The following is a 22,445-nucleotide window of genomic DNA, read 5'->3' on the forward strand; positions in this document are numbered from 1 at the left end:
CCCTCCCAAGTCTGTCTCATGCACCATATGACAGCAAATCTGTCAGCAACACTGTAATACAGTTTTTCAGAAGAAGAATGAAGAGCACATTCTTCATTTGAAGCTGAAGAGAGATTTATCCCACACAAATACACAACACATCATTACACAAACCAAAGCCCAGGCAGGACGTCAGCACTCAAGTTTTATGGGAACTTTAATGGGGAAGGGTCGAGGATTTGATCTGACGTCCAAGCAAAATGCGAGTTACAGCTTGTACAGTGGCATCTCAGTTTTGCTGAGAAACTATTAATTTGATGTTATGAAAACGAGATCTTCAGCTATGAGGCGCCCTCATACTCGGAGCCTTTGACCCCGGTTTATCCTGGAGTTCAAGCCCTGATAATCTATGTGCTTGAAGCTCATCTTGGTGGATAATGGAAAATTCTGCTCCATTTCCTCTGGGACTTCATGCTCATTAGTCACAGCATACCAATTAAAAGCTTTGTTAGAAAACCAGAGGAATGTGACACAGCACATGTACAAACCAGGAAGCTTCATTCACATATAGCATGGATGAATGGCTCTGTATGGAGAGCTAAGCATCGCATTAGCAGGTCGTGTGCATCAGCATGCAAGATCAACAAAAGACATGCAAGAATTTTTAAGTCAGCACTCTCAATAAGCAATGAATTTTAATTCTGAACAATGAGAGTTATAGTATTTTTCAATGCCTACACCTTTCTTCTAACCAAAGGTAAGGCAAATTCTTGTTTAAAGTTTTATTTTCTTACTTGCATTATTGGTAATCATCCAGTAGGAAATTACTAACCATCACACCAGCTACCAGCCGGATTATTCTCTTAACGATTAGAGGTGAAAGTGGGGTTAGTACCATGGCAAGGTACTTATGAATTAGAATAACAACTATTTTCAAAAGGGATTATTGCCACTATGAACCACTGTCAAGTATCTGTAAGAGCGATTGTTAATTAAGGAAAGAACAGAATTCAGACTCAGCGTCTGTACTCTGATCATGCAGCTAATAACCAACTTTGCCTCCCTCAAAACAAAAGTGGGATTTAACACTCATATATTTTTGCAACAGTTTATACTGCAGATCTAAGCTAAACTGTTTAATACAGAGCTTGGGAAAAGAAAATAGTCAGCAATAGCTACAAAAAAAATCATTGTGTTACCTATTTCTTTAAGCTTTAATTCTATTGAAGCATTTTCTCCATAGTAAACAAGCTACTCTCAAGAAGCTTTAGGGTTAAATCACTTTGACAGTGTTCTATAAACCTCACAGAGGCAATAACTCTGCCTTTCAACATGCATCTTCATTTCTACCTTTCAAATGTGGCATAATGGCAACGTTTAGCATATTTCTTATATTATAGACAGAATATTTTGTAAAATATTCCATCGGTGACAGAGATGATCACACTATGAAAACTGCAACATGAAAGATCAGTTGGAAGAGAAGATATTCTTGAAGGATAAGTGCGTCTTATAATGACATGAAATGGCCTTCAGAGAGGGAGCAGGGCCCTCCTGGAGCTGATTCTTTGCTGAGGACAATAGACTTGGGACCAGAGCTCTTCACCTCTGCCATCCTTGCATCCCCTTGTGCCACCACTGAGCCAACTAGCTGCCCTATCATTGAACCATCAAATCGTTAAGGTTGGAAAAGACCACTAAGATCATCTAGCCTACATATCAACCCACCTCCACCATTCCCATCAGACCATGTCACTTAGTGTCACATTCACGTGTTTTTTGAATACCTCCCTGGGCAGCCTGTGCCAACACCTCATTCTGCCATTTTTCTCAGTGCTTTTATTACAAATCCATACCCTGCTTGGGAGATGTGAGCAGGAGGCAGAGTAGAAGCTCTTGAAAACATTCTATGGGTTCTTGATAGCAAATAACTGAGAAGTTCTTGGTTTAAGTTAAAAGATCTCCTAACTCCCCCTCACTCCATCCCCAGTGAAATCCAAAAGAGATTTTGGACTCCTCATTTGCTTCCTGGGTTTTAAGCGATGCACGATGATGATATACCCACAGTTCATACTTTGTAACTCTAGATTTCTTTTTTTTCCCCCTAAACATAGAATTTGCGATTTTCCTAATAAAATCCAGAGTTTCCTTTAGTAAGCAAATATAAAGCACCCAAGGGTTATTTTGCTGGTGTTTTTGATTGTTCTTTTTTTTTCTGTAGGGGTTTGACCTTTTTTGTGTTACATATCCTATTTTGGCTTAAAAAAATTCTTAGCTTTTATTAAAAATGCATATGTGGATAAATCACATTGTGACTTTCTCCTTAGTACTCTCAGAGACAACCAGCACCGCCTTGCTCTCGTTGAGTTACGGTAATGTGAGGACTTCTGAAGTAAACTGAAACAGGCACTGAAGTTGTGCACGTTAAAGGAAAACACATGGAGGATTCCTTGCTGCTGCCTCCCCATGGAGGCGCAAACTCAATGGGGTGAGGAATGTACTTATCAAGATGTCTGTCTGCAAGCACAGAGCAGGAACTGTGCAAGGGAGGGATGTGCTCAGGCCACTCTACACTGCATGGCCATTCCCAGCCCTACGCACTGCTCAGCTCCCTTACAACATTCCTCTCTGCTCACATTTAGAACTCCTTTGCTTTTCTGTTCACATAAATCTATGTGCTGCACCTCGAGTTTGTGTAGCTGTTAGTTCCTCTTCTTTCCTGTCCACAGACCTCTATCCCTGCCCTCTGCCCTTATCTGAGACACGCAGCTTCAGGTTGCGCTTGCAGTACCTTGCAAAAGCATGGCCTGGAAAATTAATTCTTGAAAGGATTAATGCTTTTTTGTTACTTTTTTTCCCTCCTCATCACAAATATGTTTCTGCTTCTGGAACCCACACGTATCACTTTCCAAACAGATGGGGCACTGGCTGTGCTGGCACACATTTACCTTCAGAGCGGAATGGGAGCCGCACACAGCCCAGCACAGGAATTGTTCTAACCACCAGTGTAACATATTCTGTCATACTGACACAGATAAATTCTCAGAAAATAAACAAAGCAATTCTTTAAAAATTATGAGGATGATGATGATGATAGAAAAGCTTCCTAGAGGCACTGTCCTGTTTTAGAGGGGGGATACTTATTTGCCCTCTATTCTTTACAATACTAGCCTGGTCATTCAAAAAGAAATAGATATCTAGCAATAATTTTGACTTCTTTTTAAATGCTGCCTGTGCTACTTTCCTTTCAATTTCTGAAAGACTTGTCTTTCAAATGCACTTATACAGCCCTGAGGGAATCCTCATCCACCTTTGAGTGTTTGGGGCAATGCAATGGAAACGCTCCCCAGAAGGGCTCTATATTTCTGTACTAAAGCAGCTTGTTCCACGGTCACATTTTGTACCCCACAACATGTTAGAATCGGTATTTTCCTCTGAATGAATCAAATAAATCTCCTCCTTTCACATTTCTTCAAAAGCTTCTTCCCGACCATCAGTCTCCTGTCTCACCCACCTGCTCTTCTGACTTATGATCAGGGCCACAGACAAAATAGAGACAGCCATTTGGAAAGCTCTCAAGGGCAACCAACCTCATATTATGCTGTGGCAGGGAACAATGAGCACAGCCTCTCCTCTCCATTATCTTAATGAAGGTGGGGTCTACAGACCTCCACAGCACTGAACCCAGCAGCATTACTTTCACAGTTACTGATTTGGCCATCATGAAGTTTTAACTTTTCAACACGATGTCTGCTCATTCTGGGTGTATGCAGTCATCTGCTAAGAGTGGCCAATACCACAGAGGAATCTCAGATAGACAATAATGGTAAAAAGAAAAGCATATATAGCAAAAGGAAGAAATGGTGAAAACTGAAGCAGGAAACAACACTGCAGAAAGGGGATATAAAAACCTTTTATGCTGGGGAGAACAAGAAGTGAGAAAGCCGAGGGATAACAGCGGCATGGTAAGAGAGTAAGATGAAACAAAGCTAAGGGAGAGAAAGACATAACAACATTGAATAGAAATAAGACCTTTTAATTCTGAAAACAAGATGAACTTTGGCAGTCTGTGACTTGTGTACACACAAATTTTATTGCACAAACCTATTTCCAGAAGGTGATGCTGTTCTGGATACTCCACTAATATGAAATGCTACTCTTGAGGCTTGGTTGCTCAAGGGCTGTGACTGTGATTCTTATATAGGAAAAAGGCAAAACAGGAAAGCCATAAATCCACATATAAAAGACAGGAACCTACTCTGTTTACACCAATGAGTGTATTACCTGAAGAAAAGTACACTGCTCAAATAAACAAGCAAACAGCAAAGCTAGCTATCAGACTTCGCTGAGACAGTACCTTGTTTATAAACTGAAGAAAGGAAATACAGATTTACAGATGTCTTTTCCCCATTGCTTTAAGGAGCTTTTTGAAACAAACAAACAAAAAAAGTAGAACATGATACTGGAACTGTCTCCCTTTTGAAGATGGAGCTATGTAGCACATCTCCCCATACTGACTACTCTCCCAAGTATGTATTTGCAATCTCTCTCAGTAACTGAGCCAAAGAGAAGATTTAAGCTTTGATAATGACTGTTGAATTTCAAATAGTTTGAATGAGCAACCCCCAAAACTTCAAATGAATATTCAGATTTCATCCCGCAGCATGGTCTGCAAATTGAGGATAGAAATCTCTGATGATAGCTATCTTAGACCTCCTCCAAGATCCTCTGCATGCCCCAGTTCTGTCTAAGCAGCAAATAACAGAAAAACACCAACATATGTGGCTATGCAATGCAGACACCGTTAAATATTCAGAATAAAAAAAATATTCTAAGAAAAGATTCCATGAGAAATTGAAGAGTTGCAAATAGTTTAACATCATGTCTAAATTTCTTAACTAGTTTATAACTTCTAGCTGCTGGAAGGACTCAGTCTCCTGCCTACAGTGGTTTCCAGTGGTGAATCATCACTGCCTTCAACTGAAAATCCTCCCCCATGCCCACACTTGCCGCAGACCTTGCATAAAGAGTGAGAACAGTGTGAGTCAAGGACAAGGTTAGATCAGACAGTGCACCTTCCCAGATCACATACTTTGCAAGCAGGTCATTTTTCACCCATGTAATGATGTCCAGTTTGGCACAGTAGAGCCAACCCAGAGCAGGCATGGCAGAATCCTAATCGTTGTTACAGCCCCTCTTAGCCACCAGATTCACATTATGGCTGCACTATAATAAGTGAGTCAAAAGAAATGCAATTGAATGGATACGACCAAAATCCAAAAGGTAACTACATGTAAAACAGGACTCCCTGTTTGCAGAGAAAATGTCAGATGGAAGCAGCATACTGAAGCAAGGAGCTCACACCTGGACCGTGTCCCCACATTAGCAGTGACAAAGGCAATACTGCAGCAGGAATCACCCCATTTTGTGGTAATACTCTCATTTCTAAACAAGTTTGTGGGTAACAGCAACAGCCTCATGTTTTCCCGGGATTCATTTCACAGAATCACAGTCATGGACTCACTGAGGCTGGAGGGGACTTCTGGAAATCATGTGATCCAAACTTGTGCGCAAGCAACCAGCCAAACCTGCTAAGTGTGGGCAAATTATCATCATTTACATGAAATTAAGTGCATTAAAAAAGAGCAAAACACAACTCAGTACTCTAGTCCCAGGAAAACTTTGCTTTATGTTTATCTTTACCCTCAAAAGGCTTCCACCATGTATCATCACCAAGGACAAATGTTTTGGCAGAAGGAGAAAGCGCACAGCATGCTATCAAAGTTAAAGATTTGTTTTTGCTCCCACAGTTATGACTTACACATTTCACAGAATCAACAAACAATCTACGCTATTTCAGATATGGATCTCTTCCATCTCAATGGGACTTAATTCCTTACTGCTGAAAAAGGAAGCCCCAAAAAACTGAATAACTGAAGTGACATTATACAAAACATAGCCTCAGGCTGCCCATATTTTTATGCGCATTGAAGGAAAGACTGCATTACTGAGCCAGACCAAATGCCACTTCCAGCAGAAACCTTTCATTCTTATTTGCTGCCGTGAGGAGGATTACATTACATAGCACTGCACTGAGCCCATTTATACCATTCTATTTTTTTAATCACGCTATAAAAATAATCAGCTCAGCTACTCATACGAATCATAGAAATATTAATACAAGACTCCAGCTACTCTTTTGCTGAGAGATTTTCTTCTCTATGCTAATATGAGAGCCATAAAGTTTATGCATCCCATAAGTTGCAAGAAATTGTATTTTACTGCAGAAAGCTAACATCAAAAATAATTACTGTTATAAACATACAGCAAAATACAGTCACATTGGGCACATATCAGGGTTTTATTTGAAAAATTTAGCATGATGCCAGCTGCTGTATAGTTTGGCTTTTTTCAGATGTACAGAGTGAAAATGACTTCTCCCAAAACATAAAAAAAATGTTCAGAATGAAAAATATGTATTTAAAAATAAAAAGAAGGTTTTGCTTAAATGAAACCGGCCACATAATAGAATGTGCCAAATTAAGGTAAGTGTCCCCAAACAAGCAAAAATCTGTTCAAAATGATTGTGATGTGCAACTTTTTTTACCAATGAGATCTGTACAGTTTCTTCTGCCCTTCAGAAGCCAAAGCACATGAATTTGAGACTATCACCACTCCACTTTATCAGTGTTAGTTTTAAATAATTGTTTGTTCTCATCCTCCCAATTTCTCTATTTACTGGATTTTTAAAATTATATATTTTTTCCAAATCCATTTCTTGGAGGCACTATATCATATATAATTTTCATTGATCAGCTGTTTGTCTAAATATCAGTCAGGTGTCATTCCACAATGCTCCATATTCAGCAGTGCAAGTTTCCAGCTCACAGATTCTCCACACAAGTTTACAACTATTCCTTTCTGTGTTACTACCATCTTTTTTATAAGAATCCTTTCCTTCTGTGTACAAGACAGCAATCGTATTTTCTATCAATTCTCATTTTTACAGTCACGCAATACAGGAATTTTCATCTCTCCCCATCAGTCTCTCCATCCCCCAGGTCACCTGGAAACCTACCTTTGCAGCTATTCCAACTTGAATTCATTTTTCTTAAGTGCACGTGGACACACTGACACCGAGTTCTCTAAATTCTGCTTTACCCACACATTAGTCAAAACAGCATTAAGGCTTCCTTACATTGCAAACATGCTTTGTGATACTTTAAAAGACTTATGATACAATGAAGTTCTTCTGTTTTCCACATACGTATCACTGTGATGTATCAGTCATTCTCTGATTATCACACTGGTTTCTTTCCACATAATCTGGCACAAGCTGCCAAATGCATGGCCCTGCACTTCTCACAGCAGCCTTTCATCCCACTTTTTAATCTCCTTTTATTCCACCTTAACTGCTCATACCATTTCTTCTACAGGAAGCTCCAACTTCCAGCATAATACTTCTGGTAACTTGACTCATCTTTTTCTTTCTTCTTTCTTCTGTTTTTTTTTTTTTTTTTTTCCACAACACTTCTATTTTGTGTGCTAAGATCACTAACGAAAACATCATTTTTAATAATCCTGCAGTCAGTCACTGGGAACTCCTTTGGTGACCTCCAATCTCTAGCATCATTTTTTCTCTTCTAGATTCTTTTTGATTCTCTTTCCTCCCCTACGACTCATTCTTAATGCCCATTGTAACAAATTATTTTCTACACAGCAGATGTCAAAAACAGTATTTTGCTGAAGTCCGTATGGATTTGATACATGATATTTCTTAGAGGATTATCTACCTGTTCAGTTAACTATATCACCATAGTCAGGCACGACCTATTTGTGATGATCCTAAATTGCATTTTAACTAATTTATCATTATGTCATGTTTTGTGTTTATTGGTTATAACCTCCTTAAAACTATGTTGTAAAGGGCTTTCTACTGTTGAGATAATAATAATGCTCTTTAACTGAGTCATTTTTTTCTGATTTAAGAACTATCTTTAATTTATTCCCCCAGGTAGTACCAACTCCTGCTGTGATATATCTATTAAAAGTATTTGCTGTTGGAATTGCAGCTATATTTTGCAGGTTTTGGATGTAGATAATGTGGTCTCCTCTGATTTAAACAATTACATAATTTAAGTTTTGCCTCCCCCTGGAGGTGAGAATTTCCATTTTCATGATCATTCCAGTTAGCTGCCCTGTATCCCAGGCTTAATATCTCCATTAGTTTATGAGGAATGCTGCCTACTGCACCCAAAAACTATTCATCTAACAGTTAATGCCATTTTTTCCCTTCTTATACACTGGCTGTGCTTCCATTCTTTTACAATTTTTATAAGGTTTATTTTTAAAATTTTGTATTATTAGGTGATCTCTTTAAAATTTGTAGCTAATTTCCATTTCTTTCCCTAATATTTAAGATATATTTCTTTATCTTGGACAATCCCCTTTCCATTACTTTAAGACTCCTTGTTTATGATTATTTATAGGGATCATTATTATTTTTTACAATGTATATTAGTTGTCTATGAACTCAAGCAATTGTTTGAACCTTTGACTGCAGATGACATCCATGCTACTAAATAATAGCCCCTGTATTTTTATACTTAATTAATTACCTACATTTTGCAATTTCTCAAATATTTGTCTTTGGAAACTCACATACTTTACAGACCTATGATGGTTTTTATTCCAAGTGACTTTGATACCAAGACATTTTCTGTTACCCACTTTGTCCCATCTTCCCTTACTCAAAGCTTTATACCAGTAATGCACACAAGCATCTAACCAAATCCATTTACCAATACAATCACTCCTGGACACTGCCATTTTTTTGGACAACACGTCTTTTCCCCTTAGCACTGGCAGCAGTCAGATTTCCATGCACTTGCTATGATCATTATGATGATGCACCAATGCATGATTTACATTTATATGACCCAAACTCTCAGCCAGATAATGAAGGATCCATTTGCTGACTGAATCTCCACTTCACAGTTTTTATCAATATTGGGTCTTCTGGTTCTTTTTTCTTGCCAGCTACTACCTAATAATATTGTTCCTTTATCCACTTCTGCAGTCTCATTTATCCAATTTTAATTTCCCTGTGCCTTCAAGGCTTGTATGGGGATCACATGGGTTTCTTTTTACACTTTCTCCAGTAACCCATTTCTTCAGTTTAAAACTGTTCTCATCAATCTGATAAAATGAGGGAGCTGCATATTGTCTACCCACTGACAATAACTTTGTTTTGTTACAGTCTTATTATGATGAAATAGCACTTCATTGCACAGTTCATTTCACAACCTTCTCCTGTCTTCATGTTCTTTCTCTATAGGCTGAACCATACCACCATTTCTCTATCTTTATACAGTCACTCTTGCTCTGCTCCAACAGGAATCACAGTCATCCATCAGTCAAAACAGGATTTCTTCCATTCCTCCCTGGCTTCTTTTCAGATTCAAGTATCTCACACCTTTGCAACCAGCAAATGTTTTGCTCTCTGGATCTCCACTGGTGTTCCCATCTGTCCTGTGCAAGTGATCCACTATGGTCACAGTCTAAACTCAACACATCCTTTAATTTCTAATAGATAACCACCTTACATATCTTAGATTTCCCCTCCTTACCTATTTAGCAATTCTCTTCAATAATCCCGCATAATTATTCAAGCAAAACACTCCATCACATCTCTCATGTTTGAGAAACTGCAGACAGTAGGTAATTAATCTGGACTTAAAAGTACAGGTGCTACTATGTAAAGCTGGCATTAATGATATCTTGAGTCAAAGGTTCAAAGGGATGTTATCCACCCTCTAGATACCTCAATACTGGGGCTAGGAGAGAAATTATCACAGAATCACAGAACTACTTGGGTTGGAAGGGACTTCAAGGATCATGAATCTCCAAACCCCTGCCACAGTCAGGGCCACCAACCTCCACATTTAATACTAGACCAGGCTGCCAAGGGCCCCATCCAGCCTGGCACTGAACACCTCACGGGATGGGGCATCCACAGCCTCCCTGGGCAGCCTGTGCCAGCCACACTTCCACTGACCACTCTCACAGTAAAGAACTTCCCCCTGACATGCAACCTAAATCTTCCCACCTTCAACTTCAACCATTTCCCCTTGTCCTGCTGTCACCCACTCTGTTATTATACTACCTTAACTACACTTGATTCTAGGTATTCTTTCACCTTTTTTTGTCATTGTAACATTTTCTCCTATTTACCGTTGAATGTACAACTCTTTTCAGATTTCGAAGCCATTTTGATCAACTATACTAAAAATAATAATTCTTGCATCAGTCAGGGCCAACAGCAATGCCTTCATCCTAATCTCAACTCTATTCAAATTTGTTAACAAATTCCACAGTATACCAACATGATCATAAATACAGAACAGCACAAAACCAAAACACACTGAAGTCAGCAAGAAAACAGCACCCACTGCCTGGGTGGACCGAACACTTCACAAACTACTCACCTTGAATGCACAATAAGGTTCACTGTTCTACTGACCTTGCCAAAAGGATTCTAACTACTTTAGATATCTTCCCCTCCCCCCCCCCCCCCGACCCGTATTCTTCTAAATATAAACTCACAGACAATGTTTAATATTGGTTTGGTTCCTAGGAGTTTTAGTGCTGCCTGTGAGACAGAGCACATAGAACTGGTGAGAGTGCCCACAGCAGTACCACCACTTGTGTAGTTTCACAGCATCCCCTTTAATGAAAACATTCCTTCTCACCAGCTTTACTTTGAGACACCCGCACACCTCACTTCCAAGCTTTATGGCAGCTTTCTCTATGTACATACTAAGACCCACCACAATAATTCTTCTTTCATTTGAGCTTTAAGGGAGACAGACAAAACAAGGAAGCTCTAGCACTCTGCTCCAAGCCAACTAGCAGCTCTGACAGAAGACGCATTGGTCTCATTGCTGGCCCCAGGAACACCATTTGATGTTAGGATGAAGGTGCCACAGAGAGCCCACAAGATATACAGCAGAGAGCCAATACATTTATGTGGCTTACCCAACTCTCTCCTTGAAGTCTAATTGCAGTTTTGCTTATAATTAAAGCTGCCCATCACCTTTCAAAGCAAAGCTGTGTTCTCAAGTTGCTCTGAGTAAAGTCTTATGTCTGCGGTGATGTTGCACAGACATTACATAAAAGTGGAATTTCACTTAATGAGTTACAACTTTGTTTTGCTACTTGGCTATAATCAGATGAGAAGGGGCAGGAAATTGACCTCCAAAATGGTTTCCCAGGGAGTAGAGATTTATAATGAGAAGACTTTGAAGAAACTGTAAGTGTTGTCTTCAGATGCATCATGCTGACTTGTCTGGATACAAAATCTATAAGGCATTTTGCACCATACAGAACATATCAAAACTTTGGTGCAGCAGGGAGGAACACGCTCCTTCCAAGCACCCATTTATTTTCAGGTCAGTATTGCAGCATTCATCAGTGCAGTCTGAGAGACAGAAGACCTGTGTTATTTAACTGAAGCAGTTTTTAAAAGATGAAAGGAACATTCTGCAGGATGCCTCACAGGATGCAATTCCTTTAACAAATGGCATGTCTGGCTTTAATAACTGGACACATTTCTTTACAAACTACAGAAACAGTTAAAAAAAGGTTTTCTTTGGAGTCAAACATATTGGAAAAAGGATGAAAGAGATAACAGAACCTCTTAAAGGCAACACTCACATTACCATAGTAAGGGGAGACCTTTTGTAATATACAGCCATTCTGTTAGATTAACCAAGCTGCAATTTTAAAAACTAATGTTAGAGGGAGTAAATACCCCCTAAGCCAGAATGCATTACATTACTGTAATGCTTTGAACATGCCGACAGGTTATTGATCAATGTTGTTTACTATCATTACGTACACACCTGCTAGACAGCCACATCCAATAAAGCATCAGAGTCCTCATCACAGCTTGTGGTTGCAGTACATCAATTGCCCAGATGAAGCTGTGGCATGCCAAACTCAGTCTGCATATCACTCACTTGCTACTCAAGGGATGTGATACAGAAATGAGCCTTGGCATTCCTTGGCTGGCACAATAGATGTGTAAAGCTGGGGGTAGGGAAAGGCTGTCCCCAGTTCCTAAGCTCATGACAAGACAGAAACAATAATTACACACACCCAATTGGTTGCTCAGACAGCCTGCTAAAGGCAAAAGAGAGATGCCCCAAGTCTTAGAGATAGATGAAGGCAAAAGAAAGAAAAAAAACAACCAAACCAGATGAATAGTTGCATTATTCCTGATGCAGAAGAATTTTGTTAAGGCTAGGAGAAACCATAGTCCTTGTTCACTACAAATCTATGGCTACAGACTCTGAGCTGCCTGCAAAAATTTTGTCTGGAAAGTGAATACTGGAGGAATCACTTAAATTGGTGGTGCAACTCACTGCTCTTCATTTCTTTGCAGATGGTTGTCACAAGACACACCAAGACATCAAAACATCAAAAACTGAAATCCAGTTTTATGTGAATATTAACTGTGACATTTAATGGGACTACTGAATACCACAACACTTTGGCTTAGTTAAACTGCCTGAAAATTAATGACGCTTATAAGAATGTTTAGTACCAGTGCAGGTAGGATCCAATTAATTGCACCACCTAATGAACAAAGTTTTCTTTGGCTGTCTGGGATATTTTGTTCTTTTGAACACTGTGAAGAGCTGTGACAGTTTCATAGAACTCCCCTTCTGACAAATATATATTAGTATCTTGCTCCCCTTCCCATAGCCATCAGGCTCCCAGGGGGCTTAAAAACACACTGCTGATTCCTCTAGGTTTGCCTGTGCTGACACTTAATATAACAAATGGTGGGAGTGTTTGCTTTCTTTACTTCAATCTATTTTAAACCCAGTCACAGTGAACTGAGAAAGTGGAAGAGAAAAGCCCAGGGCTCAGACGTAAGTCTATCAAGCCTTGGAAAATTTGAACATTTAATTTTTATCATGATTTACAGAATCAAAGCTCAAGTATTTAGAATAGACCTTAGTATTATTGAATGTACTCTTTAGAAAATCATTTATGACTAAAAAGATATTTGTATCAAATTTTGTAGGAGTAACTTAGCAATCACTTAGAAGAGATTTTATACAGTATTTTACTATCTTCATCACAGTATTATAAGACCTTCATTCAGTTTCCCCGTTAATGTTGTCAATGTAGATCAGTTTTCATTTTAAAAATTTCAGAATCCTTTACAACATCCTGACTGCTCGGAACCCTCAAGTATTTTAAACCATGCATCAGCATGGTGAAAACAAGATGCAGATTCTGCCACAAATTATGACTCAGGCAGAATCCAGCTTCTAATGAGTTTCCTAACAGACACATTATCCTCTGCACTGCCTTCCACTTTTCACCTGCTCGTTTTCACCATCAGACTCCTCCCACCTGGCAATGAGCAGACTGCATCTCCACACTGACACTGCCTGTAGGTCACCCCCTTCCACCTTCGCCACTCACGTTCATGGCAGCAACAGCCAACATGTGTGTGTAAGGTCATTCAAACTGGAAGTGAATCTGTGCCTGCTTTTCATATCTTCTAAGAAAGCATACATATGAGAACCATAAACAAACCTCTTCAAATACTTTTCAGAGGATGAAGAAAATCTCTTTAAATAGTTCTGGTACAATCTCAGAGATCTTTCATTTCATATATTAGCTTCTTTAATGATGCAAGAATATCTAGTCCTATCAGCTGGTTGCATTTCCTTATTGCAGAGGGATACAGTGTGCCTCCTGATGAGATAAGAACACTTGGGCAAACTCCCTTTCCTATCTCTCTGAACACAGTCTGAGAACTTACTGAATGCTCCAGCTCATCAGCCACACATCCTAGCAGCATCATTTTAAAGCAATTGGCAAACTTCAGGTTTGACTTTCAAACAAGTATCTCGACAGGGCTTCCACTGTGAGATAACATTTTATCAGAATTATTCTATACAATAAATATATAGATTATATAGGATATAAAAATATTAGCTCTTACATGCCATGAAGTGTAGAACAGCTCCAACTGCCACGGATATGGCTAAACTCAATGTAATGATAAGCACCACACAACTTTTTCAGGAAGATAAAAGACCCACTGGTGTTATCACTGTGTGCTTAAACATTCAGAGATCAAGAGTGGAAATTAAGGCTGCACCTGCTACATGCTGCCAATATTTTCCCTGAGGGCTTGTAAAAATCTCTACCCTGTCACCTGTAATAAGACTTCTGCTTGTGGACTAAAGGGGAAGAAGCAAGAAAATCATAAATTCATAGGGTTTGTTAGAACTTGATACTTGAAATTTAACTCTTGTGTCACTACTGAGCAGAAAACACAGAAGTTACTACTATTACTATAATTAAATTATTATTAAATATTACAGAACTAATTTTGCACTTCAGCTCTCTGGGTCTTCATAAGTTGGCTGGGATGATGTTCAGTATCACATCAAGAAAGGAGCCTGGAGCTGCCCACATTTTCTTCCCAAAAGCTTTCAGCTTTGCACTGGTGGAACTTTCCTCTTTTGACAAATGATGAATTTCTAGATTTTAAGTTATTAGCTAACTAAAAAAAAAAGAAACCTTTTTTTTTTTTTTTAAATTTTTTTTAATTAGGATATAACTAAATAAAGCACCTGGATGATTTTCAGGGAGCAGCTCCATGTCCTAGCAGACAAGAAGGCAACCCTCAGTACTCACGCAGCAAGCTGCAAGATTAAAAGTGTGTACAAGGTCATGTCAGTAGGCATCCAAAGGGAACTCATGCAACATGCAGACCCTGATCACTTGACTTTGTGAGTCTTGTAGAACTCACAAACCAACTCAAGCTCTGCGTTATAACTCATATGACTTAGACATAAATCAATGCAATAAGGCAGCTATCACTACCATATCTCCCAGAAACGTCCTCAGGAGCTGCATGTGTTTACCCAGCTGCACATGAGTGACTTGTAAGAAGATGCTCACCACATGCTCTTATGTAAGGACTGACTCAAGTGATAGGAAAGCCTCCTTCACTTGCAGGTTCTGATTGGTCGATGCTCCTGACTTATTTCCTGTATGTGATACGTTGTTCTAGTCCTTACTTGCATGCAGTCATATGAAGAACAAGACACATGAAAGACAATAATGACTGGAGCAGAAGCCCAGGTTCAAGTAATACCTCCCCAGTTGTGATTTCCCTAGGAACCTCACTGACTTGACAATAAACACAGAGACACACACGGACAATTGCTATCCCGCTCTCTTTTGATTGAACGTCTGTATTAGGTAACAACAGACTGCTCACTACTGCCAGGTCTCCTTCCACTTGAAAAAACCTGCCAGTATCAATACCCTGACTTAACTCTGGAAAATAAATATGATAAAGCATTACAGAGATCTACAAAGAAAAGTTTTGGTGCTAGCAATCAACCATTCAAGTTTGTTCAATTTCCTTGATCCTGAAGGATTTCTGATGTCATGTAGACAAACCTTTCCAAATCAGTCACTTGATTTGCACAAAAGCTGTATCTTGACCCCACGCCAAGCCTCTTGTGGTGTTCACCATCAGACCAACCACTGCTAAACACAGGCCTGTGAGCTAGACAGTCCCATGAAGGAGAGATCAGTGAGTGTTAGCAAGGTCAAGACTGTTATTTAAAGCGAGCCATCACAAGCTTGAAAATCAGGAAGTATAATTATCCAAACTGAGATCAAAAGGTAAAAGAAGAGGTAAATCAGCATAAAGATCTAAGTTGGATCACAGAACTGCTTACACTTTAACAAAAAGAAATAAAAGAAAGGGATTGGAGGTGGCAGATGAATCTCAGTTAATTTCAGACAGCATACGCGTGGTCAGCCACAACAAGCACACCACAAAGTGACACACAGGTTGGAAAACAGCTAGCCAGTGCAGGAACTACACAGCTCATTCACAAACTGCGTACATGGTGTCACGACCGACTGGTGGAAGAGGTCATTTCTTATACATTCATTGGTAAATCTGGGTTACAAAATAACAGGGCATAATAATAATAGGACAGCATGTGACTTATTGGATTGGAAATGCTTTTGGGGGAGCCTGGACTTTGGTTTCAACCTGCTGCATTAATTCTAATGCCTTTAGTTGCTGTTTGAACAGCCATCCCAATGCTTGGTACATACTATACTGCCATAATTAAAAGACAAGAGTCATGAATGAAGAGTTGTGTTAAGCTTCATGTCTGGAAAAGGCTGAGTCACCGGGGTCCACACAGAGGTGAGATTTAAGAGACAGGTCCTAATCCCCGGGCAGTGGCATCCACACATAATGGGACACAGGGAGCATTTAGGCCTTACATAATTGCCAACAGATAAATGTGCAGCCACAAAAGGAGGTGAGGCACATTCCAGATCCTTACTGCCCACTCAGGATCTTCAAGGTTATGGCTGGGATGCTGCCAGCCAAACAGTCCTTTTTAGAGATGTGCATTGGCCAGGCAGTGCCTAGAGATTTACACAGCATCACTACGCTCACATCCTTGGGTTACTTCCCTCCACTGCATCTTCAAACAGGAAGCATTACAAAGTTAGATTTCAATTTAGACAAACAATTGAGTTGAGTCTAGCTCAGATTTAAATGCAGCAGATGAACCCAAGTTTTGGAAGGCAGCAGTCTGAGGAGGTCCCTCTCCAAAGATCTAACTGCCTACAAAGCTTTTGCTATATCAAGGGTCTGCTATGTACAGAAACTACATTATCTCCTACTTGGAATATCAGGTACAAGATAAATATCATCTAAACCAGGACATCATCATAGCCAATGTAAGCAGGAGATGGCTATCATAAAACACGCATTCCTCAGTAATAGCACATTGTCTGTTCTTAAACATCTAGATATTAATACTCTGCATATGTCCAGTCTGCTAGCTGTGCATTTTGTATTTGTAGCTTTGCCTCTTCTTTCCCATTTTAATACTGTTTTAATAGCTGCTGCTATTTTTCTTCTTTTTTTTTTCAGAGGAGGAAAATGGAGAAGTTATGAGTCTTTGGTTTTCTCCATTTACTTAAAAAGAACAGCAGTCCTGGGTCGTTACTTACTCCTTAAATGACTTAGCAATTAGATGAGAGGCTACAAAAAGATTTGTCTGTTATTCAGTAAGGAAAAACAGTTTTTAACAAATAGTATGGGGAAAGCAGAATTTTGAATGCCATTCTCACATCAGATGTCACTGAGAGAGCAAGCTGTGATCCTGTGTGTTTCATAATTAACACCAATAACAAAATTTAGATACGGAAGCAATAAAACAGGTAGTATGCTAGATTTCATGAATCTCATTCTAGGGTACTCCAAGAACTAATGAAAATTTCTGTACTATTAATATTTACCTGAATTCTCTCAGGAGATTCTATAGAGGCCAATGTTAAGGGCTTACCCTTACAACAGAAGAAATGATTCAGGAATTAAGAGCAGTTGGGATGAATCATCACTCCCAGTTGAGAAAAAAATGATCAAAAATAATAAAAAATTAAAAATTATATGTTGTACTTATAGCATTAACTCTGGAGAGAAATTATTTTGCAGAAATGACAATAGGGGGTTTTGCAGATGAGACCAATATTATTGAAGCTTCTTATCCAGATTTTGCAGAATTCATCCAGATTTAAATGTTAAGGTTTGGCCGCCATATCCTGAAACCTCCTGTATTGAAATGCTATTGTTCACATTGAACCAGAACACTCAAATCTTAAACTAGTATAAACTATGCGTACACATGTTACATACTTTATATTAAATATTTACTTGCAGCCAGTGCATGGCAAAAATGTATTACCACATTATGTTCATCAGACACTTCTAAGTACCTACAATTTGTGCTACCCATTCATCTTCCTAATAATTTGTTTTAAACTTGAAAACCTCTGCACGATTCCAGCAAGGCACAATTTAAAGAAAAATCAACGCTTACAGAAATTGTACCAATTATTTTTCCCAAATCATAGTCTGTCCAAAATTCCCTTGTTTTGATGATTTAAAGTCTTTTGGAGTTTGGATTTGGTGTGATTTTCCCCCGACCCATGTTATTAGCCCATATAAAATAAGAAACAGAAGATCCTGAGCTTCCCTGGGGGATGTATCATGATCTTCCAATTCTACCAGGTTCCAAAGGAAGAGATTTTGAGGTAGATACACTTATGCAACTGAAGAATAGTTCTGTAAGCAGTGCAACTACTATAACCTGGTTTCCAATGCACCTTTTTTTTAGGTGACTGACTACTGACTTTGTAAAATGAATTAGACTGCAGCATGCATTCAGCTCCACAGTGTTTCCACAGAATTTATGCAATCTCATCCACAGTCTGAATTTGGTTCTCTGGTGAGTTGTCAAAGCTGTGAGCTACAACCTGAGTTTTCCCCCAGTAAATGGCTTTCATGAAGTCTCACCCACACATGAATTCCCTAATGGCTAAGAAGAGTTGAGTATGCACTGCAGCTTTTCCCTGAACATAATAATAATCAGGTCTTCCTTCTCCACTTATCCGGTAATTTTCAATAAATTATAGAAAAAAAAGTGTAGTATTTGACAGTTACAGCCAAATGTTGGACAAAGTATCCTATACAGCATACAGTCTATGTAGCTCATCACAGGAAGGTTTGTTTTTTTGAGAGACTTACTTCTCCATCGTAATTGCACAAGTTCAGATAATAAGTAAAAAGGTTACAAATGAAAGAAGAATTGCCAGAGTGCTTTGATGTGACCAGTTCTTTTTTTAAAGTATACTTCATGCTTTGGTCTGAGTCATAACCTCATAGCAAACAAGAACAGTAGTTGCCCCAACATATGTAACCTAAAAAAATTCAGTCTTCAATATCCGTAACTATAGCAAATAAATTGCATTATATTGGCAAACAGCAATGGCCATGGAAATAAATGTACATGGGTGATGAAAGAATGTGCACAGAATCACAACTGATCCTTGTTTCTGCAATGCACTTTTAAATTCACAGAGGTATTTTAATAATGTTCTTCTCCAGCATGAGAAGTTTTTAGCCAGATTCCTTTTGTATTTTAATATCAAAAGGTCCAGAATATTTTGTTCATTTCTTGTACTCATATACTAGAATGAAATAATACGTGCCTTATTGATTTGTGTGTCTCAAGCTTGAAATTTTGAACAGTTGACCATACTGGAATGCACACATCTGATTCCAACCAAGGTTTTCAGACTACTGTACAATACAGTCATATTTCTAATTTATGTTTGATTGCAGTTTATTTCATTTTACATATGCATTTTAAAAGCAGAAAAATATGCTCTGGTGCTAAAAAAGACAGCTACTATTAAATATGTACGATAATGAACATTTGTATATACAAGTACTTATAAGATCTGCATTTACTATCTTGATGAATATTAAACAGTTGCAGAGGAAACGAGAATACTGTGGGCTAAATAAACATATTCTTTGCTTTGCTATTTTTTTTAATAGTGAAGCTTTTTGGAAATTTTAACCCATAATCTTACATGTATTCTGTATTTGTAGGTACATCTCTGACAGGAAAAGCTATGAAATGGAAGCTCTTGAGAGATAACTTGGCCTTTAAAAATTCTCTAGGTTTTATTTGAATATCAGAAAGAATCATTTCCAAACTTTGTCCATGACTGACTATTTCTTTATTTTAAAACCAAAACAAGCTTTGAGATAATTAACATTACACATACAGATTATACAGTCGTTATTTGAGCTTGCCATAAGAAGGTGGTGGGAAAGTCATAGTTAATTCTACTTCTCATGGTGCTGCTATTGCTTGTTTTGCCTGAAGAGCCCACAGATTTGTATCCCAAGATATAACTAAAGTCCGCTGTACCCAGTCTAATAACTAGAGATGGGACAAACTAACCTTGCCTAGTTTGAGACTCAACTGAATATGAGACACCAAGAGTTTTACTCTAAATGTGTTGGAGTTGCATTTCAATCATCACAGTCTGCAAAGTAAAGAACACAGACAGAACAAGGGAAGAAGATGATTTGGAAGAATACAGAGTGAAAAATAAAGCAAAGTGAAAAGATGTGAAGACCAGTAACGAAACAAATATCAATACTTAGTAAGATAAAACAGAGAAAGGAAATTGAAAAGTCAGTCGTTATTGTAGTCTTTGCTTTTATCAAATAAAAGTATGGGTGACAAACACTCATAATGCTCTTCTATCAGTAAAACAACCCATAGGTGAAAGAAATATTTTAATTGATTCAGACCTGAAACAGAATGGAAAACGAAAGGTTTACATATCCCCATTTTTTCTCCAAAATCTGGACATCAATGTGCTGGTTCCTCCGGCACTCAGCTTCAGAGAGTCATTGGTGCTGCTGACAGTACCTGGTTTGAAAGAAAAAGCCCTAGCTCCAGATCTCCAGAAGAGTGGGCAGCGAGAAGCTTTGCTTGGCCACCTCCAGTTAGGAGCTGCATCCCACTGAGAGTTTTCCAGAGTGGGGACAAAGTGGAAGAAGACAAAGCAGGAAGCTAAAGGGAAGTTAGAATAGGCAAAAAGAGTTCATAAAAACACAGAGACATGGAAAATCCCAAGTTAGAAGGGACCCACAAGGATCACCAAGTCCAAACCACGCCTCCACACAAAGTATGCCTGAAAGCGGTGTCCAAACACTCCTTGAACTCTGGCCATGCCCACCACCATGTAAAGAACCTGTTCCTAACCCCCATGTGTGAGGCTGCACAGCACAGAGCAGAGCAGGACAACGCCCTTCCTTGCCCAGTGAGTGCTGAGTCAGTTATACCACAGTGCACTCAGCTGGCCAGGCAATCATTGCTGTTTCTTGGAAGAGATGTCCCTCTGCAACAGTGATGGCTGCACCTTCTGGACTGCTTCCCCTCTATGCTGGCCTAAGGGAAATGGCAGCCTGGCCATGCCCCCCATCCTACAGCACCTTGTGCCTTTATAGAACTCTTCCAATAGAGCTGAGTTTGCATTTAGGGCTTGGACTTGGGGGTTTATGTGCCACCTGCTTGTCAGACCTTGACCTGACAACCAAGCAAGAAATTTTGCAGCCTAGGCCTCAGTATTCATCACATATGAAAGCAGGCAACTGTGAAATGCCATTCTCACAACAGTCCCTATTAATGTAAAGATCTTATTCTACATCCTTTCCACCCTTTGTTTTCAGTGAGATGAGAAGATAGCATATGCAGAAATTGTGATCAAAGATGTTCATTAATGTCAGTAAAAGTGAAAAATAGAGTTGAAGGTGACCTTCTCAAGTCTCTTGTACTTTATGCAACAAAATCACAGCTGTCACTGACTTCAGCTGCCATTATGGATATTCAGCAATGCAAATCAGACCCATGGTCTCAGATTTGCAGACCCAGAAACCAGAACAGAAAGTAAATCCACTCAGCCAGTATTCACCTGTAAAAGTTGACGCAGTATGTCCTACATCACACAGAGCTCTGCAGCAGAGGCAGAGATAAATCCACTCCAGCCTTTAATGGCTTTAATTATAAGGCCTTTTTTCTCTACCACTATCTGCCTCACTGCCTGTGTAATCCAACTTATCTGTTGAGCACAACTCATCATTTGCACAACACAAGTCAGGGATCCTGCAGAAAAAAGCCCCAACATACCACCACAATTAAAAAAAAATCATCATGCTTTACAGTCCCATTTAAAGTGTAAGCACAATTTTGGATTTCCTGTATGTTGAGCACTTAGCTTTGCTGGAGAGGTGTTTATTGACACCATTCATGCAAAGCAGCTTTTTGGTTTTAATTTAACAGAGGTTCAAGGATACAAGAAATGCCACCATATTACTGTTGGAAACACACCAAGTTCACCAGTAGAACTGAACTGGTTGCAGGTTGCTGTCCCACAAGGAGCAGGATAACAGGGGTAGTACAGATGTGGGCCACAAGGTTTCACCACTTTGTATGACAAAGACTGGTCAACCAGGTCACTTCAGCTTGTTCAGGACCCTGCTCCCCATCTGGCAGAGACTTTTGAGATTTTCCTATTCCAATTCCACTGATCCACCTGTTCCAAAAACCCAAACCACTGTTTTTTGCATTCCACCAAACCTCAATCTTCCTCCCACTGGAGCTCTCAGCCTCCCCTTCACACACCTCCTATTTAAGCCATCATATTCAGCCCATATCTGCCCTCTGGCACCTTTCCCATTTCCCCTCGTTTCCTCTATGAGACAACACCAACACACATTGGCTGCTACTTACATGGCACCTGCGGTATGTGTCATTATCCTTAAGGAGCTGCCCCATGGCTTCTGTACCTTACAATTTTTTAGTTTCTGACATAGCTGCCACCATCCAGTTCTGAACCCACATCTTGCAGAACAGCATCTTCCCCATCAGTTTTACCAATTCTTCGGCTCCATTTGGGGCCAGCTGCATTTCCAGAGGTAAGCCCCACACTTCACATTTCCACCTCCTTTGCAATACTTCAGCAGA

At 39.3% G+C, this 22,445-nt stretch overlaps 1 protein-coding gene and 1 long non-coding RNA gene across 12 annotated transcripts in view; one reads left to right on the plus strand and one right to left on the minus strand.

Moving 5' to 3' along the window:
* The window catches only part of KIAA1217 (KIAA1217 ortholog), a 327,102-nt gene that overhangs the window by 192,454 nt on the left and 112,203 nt on the right, over window positions 1-22,445 (minus strand). The gene's annotated exons all lie outside the window — the stretch shown is intronic.
* On the plus strand, window positions 248-20,653 carry LOC107308964. Its single transcript, XR_001553017.2, has 4 exons — window positions 248-736; window positions 2,307-2,467; window positions 18,234-18,344; window positions 19,514-20,653. It is a non-coding gene; the product is annotated as an uncharacterized LOC107308964 (long non-coding RNA).

This window comes from Coturnix japonica, chromosome 2 (assembly GCF_001577835.2).
Source record: "Coturnix japonica isolate 7356 chromosome 2, Coturnix japonica 2.1, whole genome shotgun sequence".
Lineage (NCBI taxonomy): Eukaryota > Metazoa > Chordata > Aves > Galliformes > Phasianidae > Coturnix > Coturnix japonica.